Raw genomic sequence first — 19,859 nt, 5'->3', positions numbered from 1 at the left:
AATCCCTCTGAAGTAGGTCAGTATTAGTACCCCCATTTTACACATTGAGATACTGAGGCACAAATAACCTGATTTTTTTTTTTCCAGAGGCGCTGAGCATTAAATCGCCGTTTGAATTCAAGTGGAGCTGTCTGTGCTCAGTTCTTCGGAAAATAACCCTTGGCAACTTGCCCAAGGTCACCCAGGAAGTTGATGGCAGAGTTCTGTTGCCCAGTCCCCTCCGGTAACCACTAGAAAACACCCTTCCTTAATTGAGAGGGGAAATAGTCTAGTATGAACTGTCTTAAGTTCTAGGAGGCAAGTGAATGTATTAAATCATTTTAAAAAGAAATCTTAATAAAATTAGCCTTTGAGCTGATTAGGATTAGTAAGGTTTAATAGTGTTTTTGTAATTCCATTTAACTTCCTTCTTTTTTTCCCTGAAGTAATTTACTTATCTTACAACCTGATAATGGGAAAATGCTGAACAGGTTTCATCATAAGAAATCCATTTCAAATTTAACTTGTGGTCCATCTGTCTTTATAATAAAGCAGTATTTCTCAAGCTGGTGGTTGTGACCGTCAGGGGAGTTGTGGGATGGGTTTAGGGGGGTCGCAAATGCAGGGTTGGTGTTAGGGGGTGGCAAACAGGGCAGTTGCCCTGGGCTCCACACCACAGGGGGCCCCGCAAAGCTAAATTATATGCCTCAGCTCGAGGTGGTGGGGCTCGTGTTTGAACCCCAGGTGGTGGGGCTTGAGGCTGAAGCATGTAACTTAGCTTTGTGGGGCCCTGGGAAATTGCCCTGCTTGCCTCCCCGTAATGTCGGCCCTGAGTATTATTCATAATTTACTTAATGATATCTAAGGTAAGGGGTCCCAATTTTTTCAGGTCTTGGGGGGGGGGCAATTATTTTTAAGTCCAAAGGGGGGGTCGCCAGCACTAAAAAGGTTGAGAGAAGATTTATGGCTGCAGAGTAGTCTACAGAATGTGGTCTGTGCTGGCTAAAATCTGGATTTAGCTAAACTACATTCAAGTTAATGTTTAACACAACTGGAGGTAAAATGAGTATTTTTAACTTTATCAAGCTTTGGGAGGAGCCCATTTGGTTAAACAGTAGTGCAGAATAAGTGCTTGCTCAATATGCCCACAGTGGTGAATAAGAGAAGTGTTGGCAACGTTGTTTGGGTAATAAATGTTTAATAGGCCATTATATACTCAGAATGTTCAAGGTAAATGCAGAATGTGTGCTCTTTGGAACCTTCATGCAAACTACTTGGTAGTAGCACTCTCTGGAATCAGCTGGCTGAAGGTCACTGTTTGCCTTGCCTCTGGTTCCAAGTAGGGCAATTCTTGCTAAAATATCTTGCAAAAGATTATTAAGAGCTGGGATAAACTGAAGAAATTTTAAATATCATATTGGACTTTAATTATAGCTTGGAACACTGTTGACAGCTATAGTTCAGGATTTGTGAATGTTTCCTTTCAAAGACTGTTTTTTCAGTTGTTGGTAACTTTCTGAAATTTTCCAAACTCGGCCTCTACTGGAGGGTGAATATTTAGTGACAAGTTTGAGTAAATATGGGGCTGTTACTTTTGAAAGTAAGGATAGTAGGGGGGAAAATACACGGTTCCCAGCATTAAAAAAAGAAAGTCTTTCAGAGTTGTTTTGAACAGCTTTAGTGCTGAAATAGTGGGAGGCTGAATGCTGAAATTTGACCGAGAATTTATAGAAGAGGAGTTCCTTTCAGGGTTACCATGAACACTAGTTTTGATTTGGCCAAGTTTTGAGCTTTGGAAATAGTTACATGCATAGTAAGTGCCCAATCCCTCAATGAAATTCACAGGGGTGCCACATAGGCTCGAGGGTCTGCCTGCAATCATCACATTCCAGAATTAGTACCTAAATGTTTAACAATGAATGACAGCAGTATTTTTAACTCTGCCCCTTTGACTCTGATTTTGAAAAGCACAAAAGCCATGTGCTCAACTTTAATCATGTGAGTAGCCCAAGTCATGGGATGAGTCATGTTTAAAGTTAAGCATGTGTTTTAAGTGCTTTGCTGGATCAGAGCTTAGCTATACTTCCACTGAAATTAATGGTAAAACTCTACTTGACTTCAGTTGAAGCAGAGTTAGGCCAGTGCTGAGCACTTTTGAAAATCTTCCTGTAGTCTTTCATTATATCATCAAATTTAGTTTTTTTCAAGTGATACGTTATAGTGTAACTTTTTTCTACAGCCTTGTAAGATGCGTCTTGTAATGTGTACAGTGAATGAGGTAGGGCTCCTGTAAAGACCTTGCCTCACTGGTGTATACAGAGCAGTGCACTGGTACAGGTTGAACCTCTCTAGTCCGGCACTCTCTGGTCTGGCAACATCAGTGGTCCGGCATGATTTTAGTTCGCTAAATGTCCGCCTATCGGGGGGCAAGTTTCCCGCTGTCCGGCAAAGTCCCGCCAATCCTGGCTCTCAGTGTTCTGTGCTGTTATTTAGCTCTAATTTACCCCTAAATATGTCTTCTAAGAGACCAGCAAGCAGTGGAAGTGTTGGTAATGCTGCTAAGCATAAGCATGTATCAATATCCATATAGCAAAAGGTGTAATTGTTGCAGAAATTGGAAAAAGGCACATCGGTACGTGCCTTGTGTGAGTTTTACAATGTAGGGTCATCTATAGTGTATGATTTGAAGAAGTTAAAAGAATCAAATCCTTAAGCTTTTTGCCAAAAGAGACAGTAAAAAAAAAAAAAGTATGAGTGTTTGTAAGATATTGAAGGAGGGGGGAAGCAGCAATTTAGATAGTGCTCTTATATATGGGTACAAGCTTCATAGGAACGAAGGTGTTAGCATTTCAGGTGAGATGATGATGGTACAAGCAAAAATATTCCACAAAGAACTTAACCTGCAGCATGAGTTTGACTATGCACAAGGATGGCTTCAGAAATTTAAAAACAGGCATGGCATTCGTCTACATTGTGTGTGCGGTGAAAAAAAAAGTGCAGATATGGAAGCTGCCGCTAAGTACGTTGACAGATTTGCACAGTTAGTTGCAAATGGGTAGTTCTCCCCAGAGCAGGTATAAAATGCCGATGAAACTTCTCTCTATTGACATTGTATGCCTAGAAAAAACATTGGCTACTGATGCAGAGGGGCCAACATCTGGTACGAAGGAGTTGAAGGACAGGGTAACTGTCCTTGGTTGTAGCAATGCAGCAGGCATGCACAAATGCAAACTCATGGTTATTGGGAAAAATGTGAACCCAAGGGCATTCAAAGGGGTGAAAATATTCCCAGTGATATACCATGGCAACAAAAAGGGATGGATAACGACAAATCTATGTCTTGAGTGGTTTGAGAAATATTTTTAATGTAGGCAAGAGCCTATTGCACCTCAGTAGGTCTGGATCCAAAGCGCCAAATTGTGCTGATTCTCGACAATTGCTCTGCCTACCATAAAGCAGAGCTGCTAGTCAAAGGTCATGTGGTGGGGTTGTATTTACCCCCAAACTGTACCTTACTGATTCAGCCTTGTGATCAGGGTATCTTACAATCCCTTAAGTGTATGTACAAGTCCGAGTTTATGCACCAATTGCTGGTATCACTTAATGATGGGAAGAGTTTGACAACATTTAGGAAAGAATTTAACCTCAAGGATATGATTTGGACACTAGTTAGAGCCTGGGAAAGAGTAACTCCATCTACTCTGAAGAATGGAAGGCACAAATTGTGACAAGCACTAATGTTCGAGGACAGTCCTGACGTCAATGATGAGTCCGAGGTTCACTGGATTTCAGTATCTGAAAACCAAAAAATTGTTAGTGTGTTAATGGAGTATGCCAGCAGTATGTCCCACCCTGTAGTGCTTGAGCTGCCCAAGGATTTGGGAGAGGAAAACTTCTAGACTGGATGGAAGTCGACAAAGATGCACAAATTGCTAGTCAAATGACGGATGAAGAAATTGTGCAAATGGTACAGCAGGGAGAAAACGAAGATAATGAAGAAGCCAGTGATGATGATGATGATGATGAGGATGTTGCACAAAAAATTTCTATATTCAGTTGGCAACAAATTTAATAGAAGGATTGGAGCAAAAACATTTCATTTCTGAGCAAGAGATCATGTCTCTCTACATGATACGAGAAAAATTCATTAAAGAAAAACCAAAATACATGAGACAAGACAAGCTGGAAGATTGGTTAAAGATAGTGAAGAGGAGCGGTGAGCAGCACTATAGAGTCAAAAATCCTGTTGCCTCCACTTCATCTACCCTGGATATATCTACAGCAGAGACCCCAGATGTAACTCAAATGTAATTTGAGTTCGCAGTTCTTGTCACATCACTTTGGAAGCAGAATTCAGGCATCATTTTAAGTGAGTAAATTATAGATTTACCTGTATTATTATCTCTTTCTTTTTCATATTTTATGTTTTTTTATGCTTTATCTACTTATTTTCTTGTGCCAATACAGTAAAATTGTGTAACAACACTAACACTTTGTTAGGAAGAGAGTCGGTAAACCTTGGCTAGGCGGCGTTGCAAGCGTTGTTCTGTTCCCCTTGGTGAGATAAAAATAAAGAGACCTGCTTGCTACAATATTGATCACCTGTGGTTCGGCACCAGTCAGGTCCAGAGGGTGCTGGACTAGAATGGTTCAACCTGTACAAGATCAATCATAGGACTGGAAGGGACCTCAAGAGGTCATCTAGTCCAGTTCCCTGCACTCATGGCAGGACTAAGTATTATCTAGGCCATCCCTGACAGGTGTTTGTCTAACCTGCTCTTAAAAATCTCCAATGATGGAGATTCCACAAGCTCCCTAGGCAATGTATTCCAGTGCTTAACCACCCTGACAGGAAGTTTTTCCTAATGTCCAACCTAAACCACCCTTGTTGCAATTTAAGCCCATTGCTTCTGAGGATAGGACAAGAGGTTAAGAAGAACAATTTTTCTCCTTTCTCCTTGTAACAACCTTTTATGCACTTGAAAACTGTTATCATGTCCCCTCTCGGTCTTCTTTTCTCCAAACTAAAGAAACCCTTTTTTTTTTTTTTCCCAATCTTTCCTCAGAGGTCATGTTTTCTAGACCTTTAATCATTTTTTAAAAAAGAATGAGGCATACTTGTGGCACCTTAGAGACTAACAAATTTATTTGAGCATAAGCTTTCGTGGGCTAAAACCCACTTCATCAGATGCATGCAGTGGAAAATACAGTAGGAAGATATATACACACAGAGAACATGGAAAAATGGGTGTTGCCATACACACTATAATGAGAGTGATCAATTAAGGTGAGCTATTATGGGTTTTTTTTTTTCTCCTGCTGATAATAGCTCACCTTAATTGATCGCTCTCATTGTAGTGTGTATGGCAATATCCATTTTTTCATGTTCTCTGTGTGTGTGTGTGTGTGTGTATGTATATATATATATATATATATATATATATATATCTGTATATATGTGTGTGTATATATATATATATCTTCCTACTGTATTTTCCACTGCATGCGTCTGATGAAGTGGGTTTTAGCCACGAAAGCTTATGCTTAGATAAATTTGTTAGTCTCTAAGGTGCCACAAGTACTCCTCATTCTTTTTGCTGATTCAGACTAACACGGCTACCACTCTGAAACCTTAATAATTTTTGTTTCTCTTCTCTGGACTTTCTCCAATTTGTCCACGTTTCCTGAAATGTGGCACCCAGAACTGGACACAGTACTCCAGTTGAGTCTTAATTAGCACGGAGTAGAGTGGAAGAATTACTTCTCCTGCCTTACTTACAACACTCCTGCTACTACATCCTAGAATGATGTTTGCTTTTTTTGCAACAGTGTTATACTGTTGACTCATATTTAGCTTGTGATCCACTATGACCCCCAGATCCCTTTCCACAGTATTCCTTCCTAGGCAGTCATTTCCCATTTTTTGTGTGTGCAACTGATTGTTCCTTCTTAAGTGGAGTACTTGCCTTTGGCCTCATGTGTAATCGAAATCTGAGGAAAAAATTGCATTATATATAGTGTGTGATCCTATAACTAGACTTCTTTGTAATGCGTGCATACAAAGGGGCAGAGGTAAGGTTCTACATACAACTTTGAGGTTTCCTGACCTCTTTGTGTCTAACTGCACAAACCGAATGCTCTTTTAAAATGAGATTTTTAAAAAACGAAACAATGTATTGTAGAGACTGTTCATAAATGCTTCATATCGGAAGTTCTGTTTGCTGTCAATTTTACAAACATATTTTCTTAACTATAGCAGATTGACACAAAAGCCGGGTAACTTGTTTAAAATAAATTGGGACGACCTGTCTTGCCAGTTGTGGAGAAAGTTGTAGGCTTCAAACGTCCTATTGGGCTCTGCACATCTGTAGTGCCTTTCATGTTAGGGTTCCAGAGAGCTAGGATAAGTGTTTGTACAGAACCCCAGCAGAATAGGTACTACCTCTACTTTTAGATGGGGAAACTGTGGCACGGGGGTGTGAAGTTGATCAGCAAATCAGTGAAATAGCTGAAAACAAACTTCAGGAGTCCTGGCCCCCATCCCCACTTCCTGTCTTTGATTAATCATTTTATTTAGCAAACCAGGATGTTTAACAGACGACTAAGTTTCTTGTCTGTTTTTGCTGAAAATTGACTATAGGGGTGTCATAAATATAAAGGGAAGGGTAACTACCTTTGTGTATACAGAACTATAAAATCCCTCCTGGCCAGAGGCAAAACCCTTTCACCTGTAAAGGGTTAAGAAGCTAGGATAAACTTGCTGGCACCTGACCAGAATGACCAATGAGGAGACGAGATACTTTCAAAGCTGGAAGCGGGGTGGGGGGACAAAGGGTCGGTCGGTCTGTCTGTCTGTCTGTGTGATGCTTTTGCTGGGACCAGGTCGGGAACGCTCTTCAGAACTTCTGTTAAGTTAGTAAGTAAGCTAGCTAGAAATGCATTAGATGTTCTTTTGTTTAATGGCTGGTAAAATAACTGTGCTGAATGGAATGTATATTCCTGTTTTTGTGTCTTTTTGTAACTTAAGGTTTTGCCTAGAGGGATTCTTTATGTTTTGAATCTGATTACCCTGTAAGGTAGTTAGCATCCTGATTTTACAGAGGTGTTTCTTTTACTTTTTCTTTAATTAAAACTCTTCTTTTAAGATCCTGATTGCTTTTTTCTTGTTCTTAAGATCCAAGGGTTTGGGTCTGTGTTCACCTATGCCAATTGGTGAGGATTTTTATCAAGCTTTCCCCAGGAAAGGGGGTGTAGGGCTTTTGGGGGGAAGATGTCTCCAAGTGGGCTCTTTCCCTATTCTTTGTTTAACACGCTTGGTGGTGGCAGCATAGGGTTCAAGGACAAAGCAAAGTTTGTACCTTGAGGAAGTTTTAACTTAAGCTGTTAAGAATAAGCTTAGGGGGTCTTTCATGCAGGTCCCCACATCTGTACCCTAGAATTCAGAGTGGGGAAGGAACCTTGACAAAGGGTAGAAGAGGAACACTTATTCCCAGGTGGTGCTTTGGCATTTTTTAAAGTAGCTTAACTTGACATGTTCTGTTTCTATTCTTTGCTTTATTATTTTCCATGCCATTTTTTAAAGATTCCAAGTCCTGGTATTTTATATAATTTTGCTGTCTCTTCAACTTTGTAGGATAGCCACCTGGGATTCTGATTGCCTCATTTATTGTGATTTATTATTATTATTTGCATTACTGTAGTGCCTAGGGCTCCCAGTCATAGACCAGGACTCATTGTGCTAGACACTGTACAAACAGAGAACAGAAAGACAGTCCCTGTCCCAGAGTTTGCATCTAAGGGCATGTCTATATGGAGACTTAATGTGTGGCAAGCTGGGGTGTAAATCTACAGCTCTCTAGCTTGCCATGCCCTAAGTCCCCCATGTGCACCTTGCTGTTGTTTGAAACAGCAGTAGATCAAATCATGCTGCGGAACTTTTAGTGTGTGGTATCAAGGTCCACATGGTCAGTCACTGTGCAGGAGCTAGTGTACTGTACATTTCCACCCCAGCTTGGACTAACTCTCTGTATAGACAAGTCCTTGTCATAAGATGAGATGACAGACGGATACAGACAGATAGGGGAGTACAAGGAAACAATGGAAGAAAAACCTAACAAGTGGGTGATGGAGACTGGCATCAAAGGCCAACTGGAGGTGGAAGTCAACAGCTCAGTAGCAAATGAAAGATGATAGGTTGAGTGGGGATAGAATGTGAAAGTGAACACGAGCAGCTTGTTTTTGATGCAATAGGGAAGGGGGAGACTGGACAGATTCAAATAAGGCGTGACATGGTCAAAGCAATGGGGTAGGAGAATGATTTTTGTAGCAGCATTGTGAATGGATATGAGCAGGGCAAGATTGTGTATGTCAAGGCCAGAGAGAAGGATGTTGCGGTAATTGAGTTGTGGGATGATGAGAGTTTTAGCTGTGTGGATGGATACGAAAGGTGGTATCTTAAAAATGTTGTTAAAAAAGAATTGGCAACACTTAGACACACCTTGAATGTGAGGCTCTCGAAAGAGAGGTCTGAGTCAAAGATGATACCCAGGTTATGGGCCTGTAGTCTTAGCATATGTGCAGTGTGCCTCAGGTGGCACGTGACCAAGATTTATCACCAAATTTGGTCCACTGGCTGGATCATTAGTTTCCCCAGTTTGGGCTGGCTGGGACAGTTAAAATGGTGGTGTCCACAGTGATTGAGAGAAAAGGTAGTGGGGTGGTTTAGGGGGGGAAAATGAGCTGTTTTGGCTGTGCTGAGCGAGCAGTAATGGCTAGACATCACAAGATGTCCGAGACTGGCCGAGAGTTCAGTTTGGTCCAAAAAGACAGGTCTCGAGAAGATATATTGGTAGATCTGTGAATCATAAGCGTAAAGATGGTGGCTGACTTTGTGTTTCTGGATGAGAATATCCAGAGACAAGATGTAGCATGAGAAAAGAACGGGATCAAGGACCGAGTCCTGTGGAACATGCAGAGAAGGTTGGAAGGTGGCTGAGGACGATCCGCTGAAGGAGCAATTAGAGAGGAAGGAGAACCTGGAGAGGTCAGAGTTTCAGAAGGCAAGGGAGGACAACATTTGAAGAATAGCCTGGTCGATGGTGTCAAAAGCAGATGGCAAGTTAAGGAGGGTGAAGCTGGAGTACTGGTGTGAGCTTTAGCTAGGAGGAGGACATTAGAGACTTTGGGAAGAGTGGTTTCAGTTGAATGCAAGGGGCTGGAAGCATCATTGGAAAAGGTATAGGATGGAATTGGAGGAGAGGAGCTCCAAACAGCACATTTAATGAGCTTAGAGATGAAAGGGAGCGGGGAGATCAGATGATAGTTAGAGACACAAGTGGGGTCAAGGATGGGTATTTTTAAGATGGGAGAGATTAAAGCATTCTTGTTTTGGGAAGGGAAGGAGCCAGAAGAGAGTGAAAGGTTAAGGAGAAGAGTAAGGGAGGGAATGAGTGTGGGTCCCAGGGAGATCAGGAGGTAGGGTGGGATCATTGGTGCAAGTGGGAGGCTAGAGGAGGAGAGCAGATGTGAAACTTTTGCATCTGTGACAGGAAGAGGAAGCAAGAATTGTAAGAGGTGAAGGGAGGGCAGGCTGAAGGGAGGGGGAAGTTCATGTCCTATTTTGTCAGTTTGTCATTAAACAGAGGGGAAACGCTCCTAGATCTATGGTTAAATGTGACCGCCTTTAATAGCCAATTAAAAGCCTATATTTTATTCCAGTGTTCTAAATTCTTACACACAACAAAATAATGAAGCAAGTAACCTGCAATGTTGGGCCTGCAATACCCCAAATAGAGAGATGGTGTTTATGATGACCTAATGCGTTGCTCTAAAAATTATTAGAATATCCAAAGTTGAGATTTGACTTCAGACTTTGCAGTGAGAACTAGGGACGTGATGAATATTTTATTAATATTACCTTTGTATGCATGTAGAGCAGGGGTAGGCAACCTATGGCACGCGTGCCAAAGGCGGCACGCAAGCTGATTTTCAGTGGCACTCACATTGCCCGGGTCCTGGCCACTGGTCCGGGGGGCTCTGCATTTTAATTTAATTTTAAATGAAGCTTCTTAAACATTTTAAAAACCTTATTTACTTTACATACAACAATAGTTTAGTTATACATTGTAGACTTATAGAAAGAGACCTTCTAAAAACGTTAACATGTACTACTGGCACATAAAACCTTAAATTAGAGTGAATAAATGAAGACTCGGCACACCGCTTCGGAAAGGTTGCCAACCCCTGATGTAGAGAGTCAGTATGGTCTAGCAGTGAGGGCTGGGAATGAGTGGAATTAGCACCCCTAGGTTCTGTTCCTTTGCTTTCCCACTGACGTCTTGCACGTCTCCTTTGAGTTCACTTCACCTGGCTGCAAGAGGGCAGAAGGCTGTTGAGCTTACTGTTTCTGGGACTGTGGGACTGGCCTGCTCAACATTACTAAAAGGCAAGGCAGATGGCACCCTGCTGGAGAAGAGCCATGGAGAAAGGCTAGTAACACCTCTGCTTCCAGCGGTCCAAGGCTATTGCTTGTGGGTCTTGCTAGAAGGGTGATCGTGGACCCTCTGGGGGAAGGATGAGCTTTACTCCTGGGGCATGCTTGGGAAGAGTATGCATGAATGATGCTACTTTTGGGGAAGGTGGTTTTAGCTCTGCCTTTGGGTCATGAACATTCTTCAGGAGGCTGTAGGTAATATGTCAGCAACCTTCTCTTCCCGGCGCTGAAGCACCGTAGTAGGAGGGGCCTGATCTGAATTGGTAGTTGACTCATAGATGTTTCATTAGGTGATGAATTTCAATTGGTTAATATACTAGGCATTTTTAGAGAATTAATACTTTGTGATTTCCCAGTTGGAGGAATGGTTCTTTGTCATTCACAGGAAGGCTTATAGGCAGTAGTGTTGTAGCTGTGTTGGTCACAGGATTTTGGAGAGAAAAGGAGGGTGAGGTAAAAAAAATTTTTTTATTGGACCAACTTCTGTTGGTGAGAGAGAAGCTTTCGAGGTTCTTCAGAGCTCTTTGTAAGCTCGAAGGTGTGTCTCTCTCACCAGCAGAAGTTGGTCCAATAAAACAGTGGTTCTCAACCAGAGGTACACATACCCCTGGAGGTATGCAGCGGTCTTCTAAGGGGTATATCAGTTCATCTAGATATTTGCCTAGTTTTACAACAGGCTACAGAAAAAGCACTAACGAAGTCAGTATAAACTCAAATTTCATGCAGACAGTGACTTGTTTATACTACTTATACTTGTTTATACCATACACTGAAATGTAAGTACAATATTTACATTCCAGTTGATTTATTTTATAATTATATGGTAAAAATGAGAAAGTCAGCAATTTTTCCGTAATAATGTGCTGTAATGCTTTGATATTTTTATGTCTGATTTTTTTAAGGTGAAACTTGGGGTACACAAGACCAATCAGACTCCTGAAAAGGGTACAGTAATCTGGAAAGATTGAGAGCCACTGCAATAAAAGATATTACCTCATCCGCTTTGTCTCTCTACTACGAAGACTTAGTCATCTTTTAGAGGCTGAAAACACATCCACAAAAAGATCCATTTAGGCTGATACTGAGTAATAATGCTTTCAAAGAAGGGTCCTTCACTTCAGCCTTCTGTTTGGAGAGCAGTATAATATGCTCAACCTAAAGCATCTCTGTTCAAAACAACAACACATTCTTTTTTATCATGATGATTTTATTTTATTATGAAGTGGTTATGTTCTCTGTTTTGATCTGTTATAGGTAGGCTTAGCGGCATTCAATTTTTATTTTTGTTTGATTTTGATTTGTAATACCAATTTTGACTATTAAGCATTTTTTCTATTTTTATCAATTTAAGTTTTCACAGTTGCTGGAAATTATGGGAGATGTCAGACAATTATTTAATGACAGTAGATGCTGAGATTTAAAATGCTAAAGCTGTATATAACCCATTAAAATACAAATTGTCAACTTCACAGGTAAAAATATACAAAGTAAATATCTTTAAATCAACAAATCATACCTGGTTGCACTATTCGTCTGCTAATCTATTTTTAACAAGCCTAATTCAAAAGTATAAATCATTGGAATTTTACTCTAAGTTCTCAAGCAGCATTTTCCTTACTCTGCCTATCTGTATATTTAGATTATTGATGGAAATATTTTTGTTGGTTTGTGTATGTGCAGTGAAATTGATGTTTACCAACATCTGCCAATTAAAAAAAAGAAATCCTTCCAAGCCTGATACAGGGTCTGATCCTGTAGACAGAAGTGATGATGAGCTGAGGAATCTATTTATTTATTATCCTATTTAAACAATACTCTATTAATAAACTGTTGCCAAGGAAGGAGGCAAGGGGACATGAGACTTACATTTTTTGGAAGTGTTTGTTTTGTTCCTGAAATATACACCATGTATATATTGATAGTGTAGCATGATCCTTACTTTGTGTAAACTGAAAAAGAGGAGGTGAGTGGAGACCTTTTAGGAGAGCCTAGAGGTATCTTCCCAGGGGAAATTAAAGGAGGAAGAAAAGTATCAAAAGGCAAAAGATACAATCTCATCTATTTCAAAGGCAATAGTACTGCTCTTCTGAAGTATTTTTATTTTGCCCCAAGAACAAGTTGTCTGGCATGGCTTGGGGACTAGGGTAGGAATTCCATCAGAGGTGAGGAAACCTTCCCTTTAATTTGTGGGAAGAATTTTAACAAGTGGATTCCAGGAAGCCCCCTTCAGCAGTTTTTTCTGTGTGTATTATCCATGTTCCAAGATCAGTCAAGATTGAACATTAAATTAATAACAACAACAAGGATATCCCACTGTGAATGAGAAATTTGAGATTGCATGTGTCTATGCCAAATATTTTTTTCAAAATTGTTTGCAGGCAAAATTCTACATCCTGGCTGCTTCTCATCTCATCACATATTTAGGCAGTATATATTTTGAAAAGGTCAGGCTCCATTGACACATTATTCAAGTCAAGTTTGAAATACTGTATTGATGATTATAAGTCATGTTGTTATAAGTAATTCCAAACGGGAGCATTCCCTTAATTGCAAATTGCTTATACTATTTAGAAAGGTATGAAACTTTGCATTTGGGAATTGAATTTCTCTTCATTTAAAAAATAGAACACTTCTACAGTGGGAGACTTGTCCCCTGCTCTTGGGGTGCTGCTGCTGCACATAGCAATTTCCAAGAAGCAGCTGATTTCTATGTCTGTACTTTTATGCTCAGGGCTTTCCCACAGCAGAGAGTAAAAGAAATACAGCCATCAGAACATTAAAATGGAGATTTTGGACCTAATCCAGTTTCCACTGAAGTCTATGGGAATCTTTCCATTGCTTCAATGAGAGTTAAATCAAGCCTTTTGATTCCTTTTAACGCTGTCCCTATTTGAAGATAACTGGATAAGGGGGTTTGGGGAGCAAGAGACAAAAATCACTCTCTTATAACCTAATAGTATTCTCTTGACTGCCAAACGGATAAATATAGGTAGAAGAGAGAATGGACTGGTGTCAAATATTTCACACAAGGTGAAGTTCCAGGTAACCAATACGAACAGAAAAGAGACTGGAAATGTAATAAAACTGGAAGATACACTCACTGCAGTGTTACATAGTACTGCACTCTTTTCCAATATTGAGAAACTTTCTGATAGTGTCCCACATGAGATAGTTGCTAAGCCGGAATTGAAGGGGTCATAGTACATGGAGACTGATAAGTAGCGAAAGTAGAGATAACTGTTCCCACCAATGCAGTTGTGAATCACAAAGGTTACTGCGCAAAGCATTATATTTTTTGTGATCTATAAACCATCAGGACAAGAAACAGTAACCTTATATTTGCTGATGGGACAGAATTGTCTGTTTAATGGACAAAGAGCAAGGGACATAAAAGATAAGATCTTAGAAGCAAAGCTGTATTGTCAATATTATAAGAAGGGGATTGTATGCATTTTTCCTCTGTTAGCCTGTGATAAGCCCAAGAGCGCATGTGCCTTCAGGAAACAGGGATCAGGGACTGGGAAATCCAGTATTTTGTTTTTCCCATTTTGAAAGAACATTTCTCACTGCTACAGCCTAATAAAGGAGAGGAGCAATAGCATCTAGTAAGCACACTTGGAAATGTTTTTATATAGCGCCTGAAAAATATACTGAGTATGTTGATAGTATAGCTCAGAGCTCAGCTTTTGTAGCTTGAAGGGCATGTGGTGGTTTGAGGTATCTTCATGTGGGAAAATATCTGTTACTTGGGGCATTGTGGCTCATTCCAAAGGCAAAAAAATGCTCTCTGTCAGTGGGTTTGAGAGCCCCAGGGATAAATCATTCCTCCCAGAGATGATTTAACACTAGTCTGAGAGGGATCAATTCCATCACAGGTTGGAAAATCACCCCTCCTTTCTATTCAGTTTGGTGGTGACATTTTAATAAGGGGCTCCAAGGAATGCAGGAGATTATGAATCAGGAGATCTGATTTCTATTCCCAACTCTACCACTGACTTGCTGTGTGACCCTGGACAGGTCACTTAAGGCCTGATACTATTCCCAGTGAGAGTTGGACCAAGCACTTAACCTCTTTGGGCTTCAGTTTCTCCATCTATAAAATGGGTATAATACATCCCAGAGGTGTTGTCAGGGATAATGTATTAATGTTATAAAGCTTGAGAGCCTTGTTTTTCAGGTGTTATAGATGGACAAAGTATAATAAAAATGACATTCAATGGTAATGAATTTGGCAACATAGCATTTACAAAGGCAAAGTAATACCTGTTGGGCCAATTAAGTTGGTCTGTATTTGCACTGATGCTTTTGAAACCAAAATCTGTCCCATTCTGTCCCATGCAATACCAGGGCACAAGATAAAGGTGAACAGGATCTGCAGAGTAGCGTTACTCCTAAAGATGAACCCAAGAAATACTGAGGTGATGCTGGTATAAAGAATAAAGTGCTTTGTGGAACCTGCCCCCAGTGTAACATCCCCCATAATGGATCATATGTGCTCTTGGAGCAAAGCAACAATTCACAGCCATGGCATCATTTTGGACACATTAATGATGCTGGACACCCAAATGGCCATGATGGCAAGGAATGCTTTCCTCTGACTGGCTACAAGATTGTGGCCCATTGTGAACATAACCTCCTGGTACTCAACTCTCTGTACTGGCTTCACAGGGAATGCAGAGCCCTATCCTAATCTGGAAAGCCCTCTTTGGGATTGGTCCTCACTACCTCTTTGTCTGTGACCGTGACCTTCCATGATAATTGCATTTCACTGGGATGATGAGACTTTCAACCAGTCAGTGCAAGAAATAGAACTTTCACAAGAGATGAACCTAGACTGTGCAAGTTAGTCCCACTCAAGCTAACAATGACCATTGGCTTCACCACTCTGAGAACTAAGTGCAAGATTTGTATTTTTAATTTTATATTTCTCTCAATAAATTCATCATGTGTGCACACAGTCACACAACAAACCCATCCTCTCTCTCTCACTTACACGTACGTAAATATAAACAAGTAAAACCTATCAACTAAACAAGTGAATTTTCCTACAGAGTGGGAAAAAATAAATCTTTTTCTTTGTCTTTAAATACCATGGGTGAAATCCTGGCACCATTGAGGCCAGTGGTAAAACTTCCATTGACTTCAATGAGGCCAGGATTTTGTCTTTGGAAGGCCTTTGGATATTAAGAGGAGAGGGCAGTTTAAGTACCTTAATAGATACAGAGAACCTAAGACTATTAGTATGCAATTGTAAAGCACCTACACAATTTTGTTGTCTTAACTATAACAAGGTTTCACTGATGGGAAAATTATGAGTAGTAGTCTTCATTGTACCATTGGGTTTTACTGGTGAATTACAAAAGGGTGGTAACAGATGTTATAAAAATATAATTTTTTTTGCAATGGTGTGTGTTTGGAATGTGGAGTAGAAATTATTAAAAGGGCTAAAAAAAGTGAGAATTTTGTTTTGAGAAGTAGAGAGAAATATGTAGGGTTACCTGAATAGTTTTTACTTGAACTGTTCACAACTAATTGATGTCACTTTTTACCTAAATCATTTAAAATATTTCATAGGATAACTGCATGGCTTTAGGGATTGGTTAAAAGCTATGAAACCTTTTGTGTATAGGACACCAAGTCAAATCTAATCCAGATCAGTAGTGACTTAAAGTTACTGCTATCTGTTAGAAGTTTGGAGGGCTGTGTGAAATAAATTGGTGTTTGTCTCTGTCTAATCCCTTTGAGACGAGTGTTCACATAAATTAACCCCCTTTTGGGGAATCCCGACAGAAGCTAAGGATTGGCTATGAATGGTGAACACTCCTTTCATCTCTACAGGATCTCCTCCAGGTCAGGGTTTGAAGCACATTGATGGGACTGTTGCGGAGCAGGTGGCCCACGCTGTACTTGCTCTGTAGATAGAGGATTTCAGTCTTCAGAACAATCATAGGACTGGAAGGGACCTCGAGAGGTCATCTAGTCCAGTCCCCTGCACTCATGGCAGGACTAAGTATTCTCTAGACCAGTGATTCTCAACCAGAGGTACACATATCCCTGGGGGTACATAGATGTCATCCAGGGACTACATCAACTGAAGTTTGCCTAGTTTTACAACAAGCTCCATAAAATGCACTAGTGAAATCAGTACAAACTAAAATTTCATAGGGACAATGATTTGTTTATACTACTCTCTACACTGAAATGTAAGCACAATATGTATATTCCAATTGACTTACTTTCTCATTTTTAGCATATATTATAAAGAAAGCAATTTTTCAGTAATAGTGTGCTGTGACACTTCTATATTTTTGTCTGATTTTGTAAGCAAGTAGTTTTTGGGTGAGGTGAAACTTGGAGGTACGCAAAACAAATCAGACTCCTGGTTGAGAGCCACTGATCTGAACCATCCCTGACAGGTGTTTGTCTAATCTTAAAAACCTCCAATGATGGAGTTTCCACAACCTCCCTAGGCAATTTATTCCAGTGCTTAACCACCCTGACAGGGAGTTTTTTCTAATGTCCAACCTAAACTGCCCTTGCTGCAATTTAAGCCCCTTGCTTCTTGTCCTTATCCTTGGAGGTTAAGGAGAACAATTTCGCTCCCTCCTTGTAACAACGTATTATGTAGTTGAAAACTTTTAGCATGTCCCCTCTTCTCTTCTCCAGACTAAACAAACCCAGTTTCCTTCATAGGTCATGTTTTCTAGACCTTTAATCGTTTTTGTTGCTCTTCTCTGGACTTTCCCCAGTTTGTCCACATTCTTCCTGAAATGTGGCGCCCAGAACTGGATACAATACTCCAGCTGAGGCCTAATCAGCACGGTGCACGAAGTAGAGCAAAAGAATTACTTCTCATGTCTGGCTTACAACACTCCTGCTAATACATTCCAGAATGATGTTTGCTTAGTTTTTTTGCAACAGTGTTACACTGTTCACTCGCATTTAGCTTGTGATTCACTATGACACCCAGATCCCTTTCTGCAGTACTCCTTCCTGGACAGTCATTTCCTATTTTGTATGTGTGCAACTGATTTGTTCCTTCCTAAGTGGAGTACTTTGCATTTGTCCTTTATTGAATTTCATCCTGTTTACTTTAGAGCATTTCTCCAGTTAGTCCAGATCATTTTGAATTTTAATCCTATCCTCCAAAGCACTTGCAACCCCTTTCAGCTTGGCATTGTCAGCAAACTTTAGAAGTGTATTCTATGCTATTAGCTAAATCAGGGGCGGGCAAACTTTTTGGCCTGAGGGCCACATCGGGTTTCTGAAATTGTATGGAGGGCCGGTTAGGGGAGGCTGTGCCTCTCCAAACAGCCAGGCATGGCCCGGCTCCTGCCCCCTATCTAACCCCCATTGTCTTCTTCATGACCATTTTATGTGTAGTATGCTCAGAAGCAATTGTAATCCTGACCGCTGATAAAGCTTCGTTATTTCCATTTTGTTATTTTAGGGAGCTGTTAGCTCTTACTGTTTCCTATCCTTAAAATAATGTTAATTCTTTCAAATTGTTCTTTACCCTGTGCTTCCTAAACTTGTGAATGAGTCTCTTTTGTGAAGGAGTGCTTGTGATTTTTTTCAAACCAAAATTACTTTTTTACCTTGCCGTGGGCACCGTGTTAAAGATGCATGCTGAGGGATAGTCATTTTTGCCATTCAGCTGAACAACCAATGATGGCCTGCAATAAATATCTGCTGAATAATAAATATAAATGATTAATAGACAACCTGTTCAAAATCTTATACAATTTACTTGAGGCATTTTAAAATCAATATCATGTTGAAATGGCTTGCAGAATTCTCATTTAAAGTGACCAGTCCAGGCAAAAAGTTGATTTGCTCAACTTTCCCATGAAGATGCTGATGACTATAATGAAAAATCTATTTTGTTTATTTTTTTATTTTCTTGTTAAAAACTCATTTGCCTGAGGAAACTTGAGGTGGAAATTTTCAGGGTTGTAGTAAAATGAAAACTGGCAGCATATCTCTAGTGACTAATTTATTTTACAGACCTGCAGTAATGAAAAATACAGCTATGTGCAGTATTAATACAAAGATGGCTCTGATTAACAACCATGTGACTTTACTGTTTGTTCTTATTCATAGATCATTATTCAGCTGTTAAAACTGGCACTGTTTGTTTAAGAATCAAAACAACATGGTAAAGGATGTTCAAAGAAGGCCACATGGAAATTCACTGCAACCTAAACTATAAAGTGACTTGTCCTGCTTCGCAATATGAGTCACTGCTAGGCAAATAACTCAAGCAAATTACTCGAGCAATTTTATTTGTTCTCTTTTCAGCATCACTATAGAGTGTTAAAGGGTTAATAAATAATACCTAGTTCTTATATGGCACTTTTCATCAGTAGAGCACAAAGTACTTTACAGAGGCGATCTGTATCATTAACCCCATTTTCCAGGTGGGGAAACTGAGCCATAGAGAGGTGAGATGAGTGCTCAAGGTCACTCAGCAGTTAGTGTCAGAGCTGGGAACACAATTCAGGCCTCCTGAGTCCCAGTCCAGGGCTCTCTCTGTTAGACAACACGGTCTACAATACTACACTCCTCATATGTTTTTGAAAACAAAGCTGCAAACTCGATAATGTAGTTCAGTTGTGGAATTATTCTTCATTATTTCATTCTTTCCCATTGCTTCTCATATTAGGACCTGATTCAGTAAAGTGCTGAGGTTCATCTTTAAATCCCATTGAATTCGCTGGGATTTAAACCTCTGCTTAAATGGCTTGCTGAATTGAGGCCTTAGGTCAGGGGTTCTCAAGACAATTTTTTTGGTGGCCTCAGAGTGTGGCCAACAACTCTTGCTGGTGGCCACACTCTCACTTTTTCCTAAAATAGTTAATCAGCTTTAGGAAAAACACAAATGTGCACATATACACGTTCAAATCATTGTAATGTATTTATTGCTAGCTCGTAAGTCTGCTGTGAAAAGTATTACTAACATACAAGTATTACTTTTCACAGCAGATTTACTCAGTCCTGCCAAGCCTGGGGACAAATTTTAAGCCCTGGATGGGGGTAGGGTGACAAGTGGGGGAGGCAGTGCGGGGCTGGAGCCTGAAGCCCTGCATCTGGAGCCTGGGGCCTGCCACTGCGCAGCTGGAGCCTGGGGATCGAGCCTGAAACCTCTCGGCCAGAGCCTGCCACCCCACCACCCCAGGGCTGAAGCCCAAAGCCAGAGCCCCACTGCCCCTGGGAAGGTGGGAACTCACCAGCTGCCTGGTCCTTCCGCATTGTGCCCCAGGTGTCAGCACCAAGGTAGGGCATCCAGGAGCGACAGGGAGCGGGAATGGCTGCTACTTTGCCTCTTCCTCCCCACAATCACAGCCCAGGAGGCTGTGGCTACAAGAAAAGCCCCTGGTGGCACTCA

General features: G+C 40.6%; 1 protein-coding gene across 4 annotated transcripts in view; it reads left to right on the top strand.

Moving 5' to 3' along the window:
- NME7 (NME/NM23 family member 7) overlaps positions 1-19,859 on the top strand; it is a 155,924-nt gene that overhangs the window by 12,852 nt on the left and 123,213 nt on the right. The window contains exon 2 of one of the 4 annotated variants that reach the window (XM_037908779.2): positions 88-223. The exons of the other annotated variants lie outside the window; for them this stretch is intronic. The gene's annotated coding sequence lies outside the window, so the exon portion shown is untranslated. The remainder of the gene's footprint in view (positions 1-87; positions 224-19,859) is intronic. 4 annotated transcript variants of the gene reach the window in all.

This window comes from Chelonia mydas, chromosome 1 (assembly GCF_015237465.2).
Source record: "Chelonia mydas isolate rCheMyd1 chromosome 1, rCheMyd1.pri.v2, whole genome shotgun sequence".
NCBI classification, from domain to species: Eukaryota; Metazoa; Chordata; order Testudines; family Cheloniidae; genus Chelonia; species Chelonia mydas.
The sequence above is the reverse complement of the archived record's forward strand: the minus strand, read 5'-3'. Positions and strand labels throughout refer to the sequence as shown.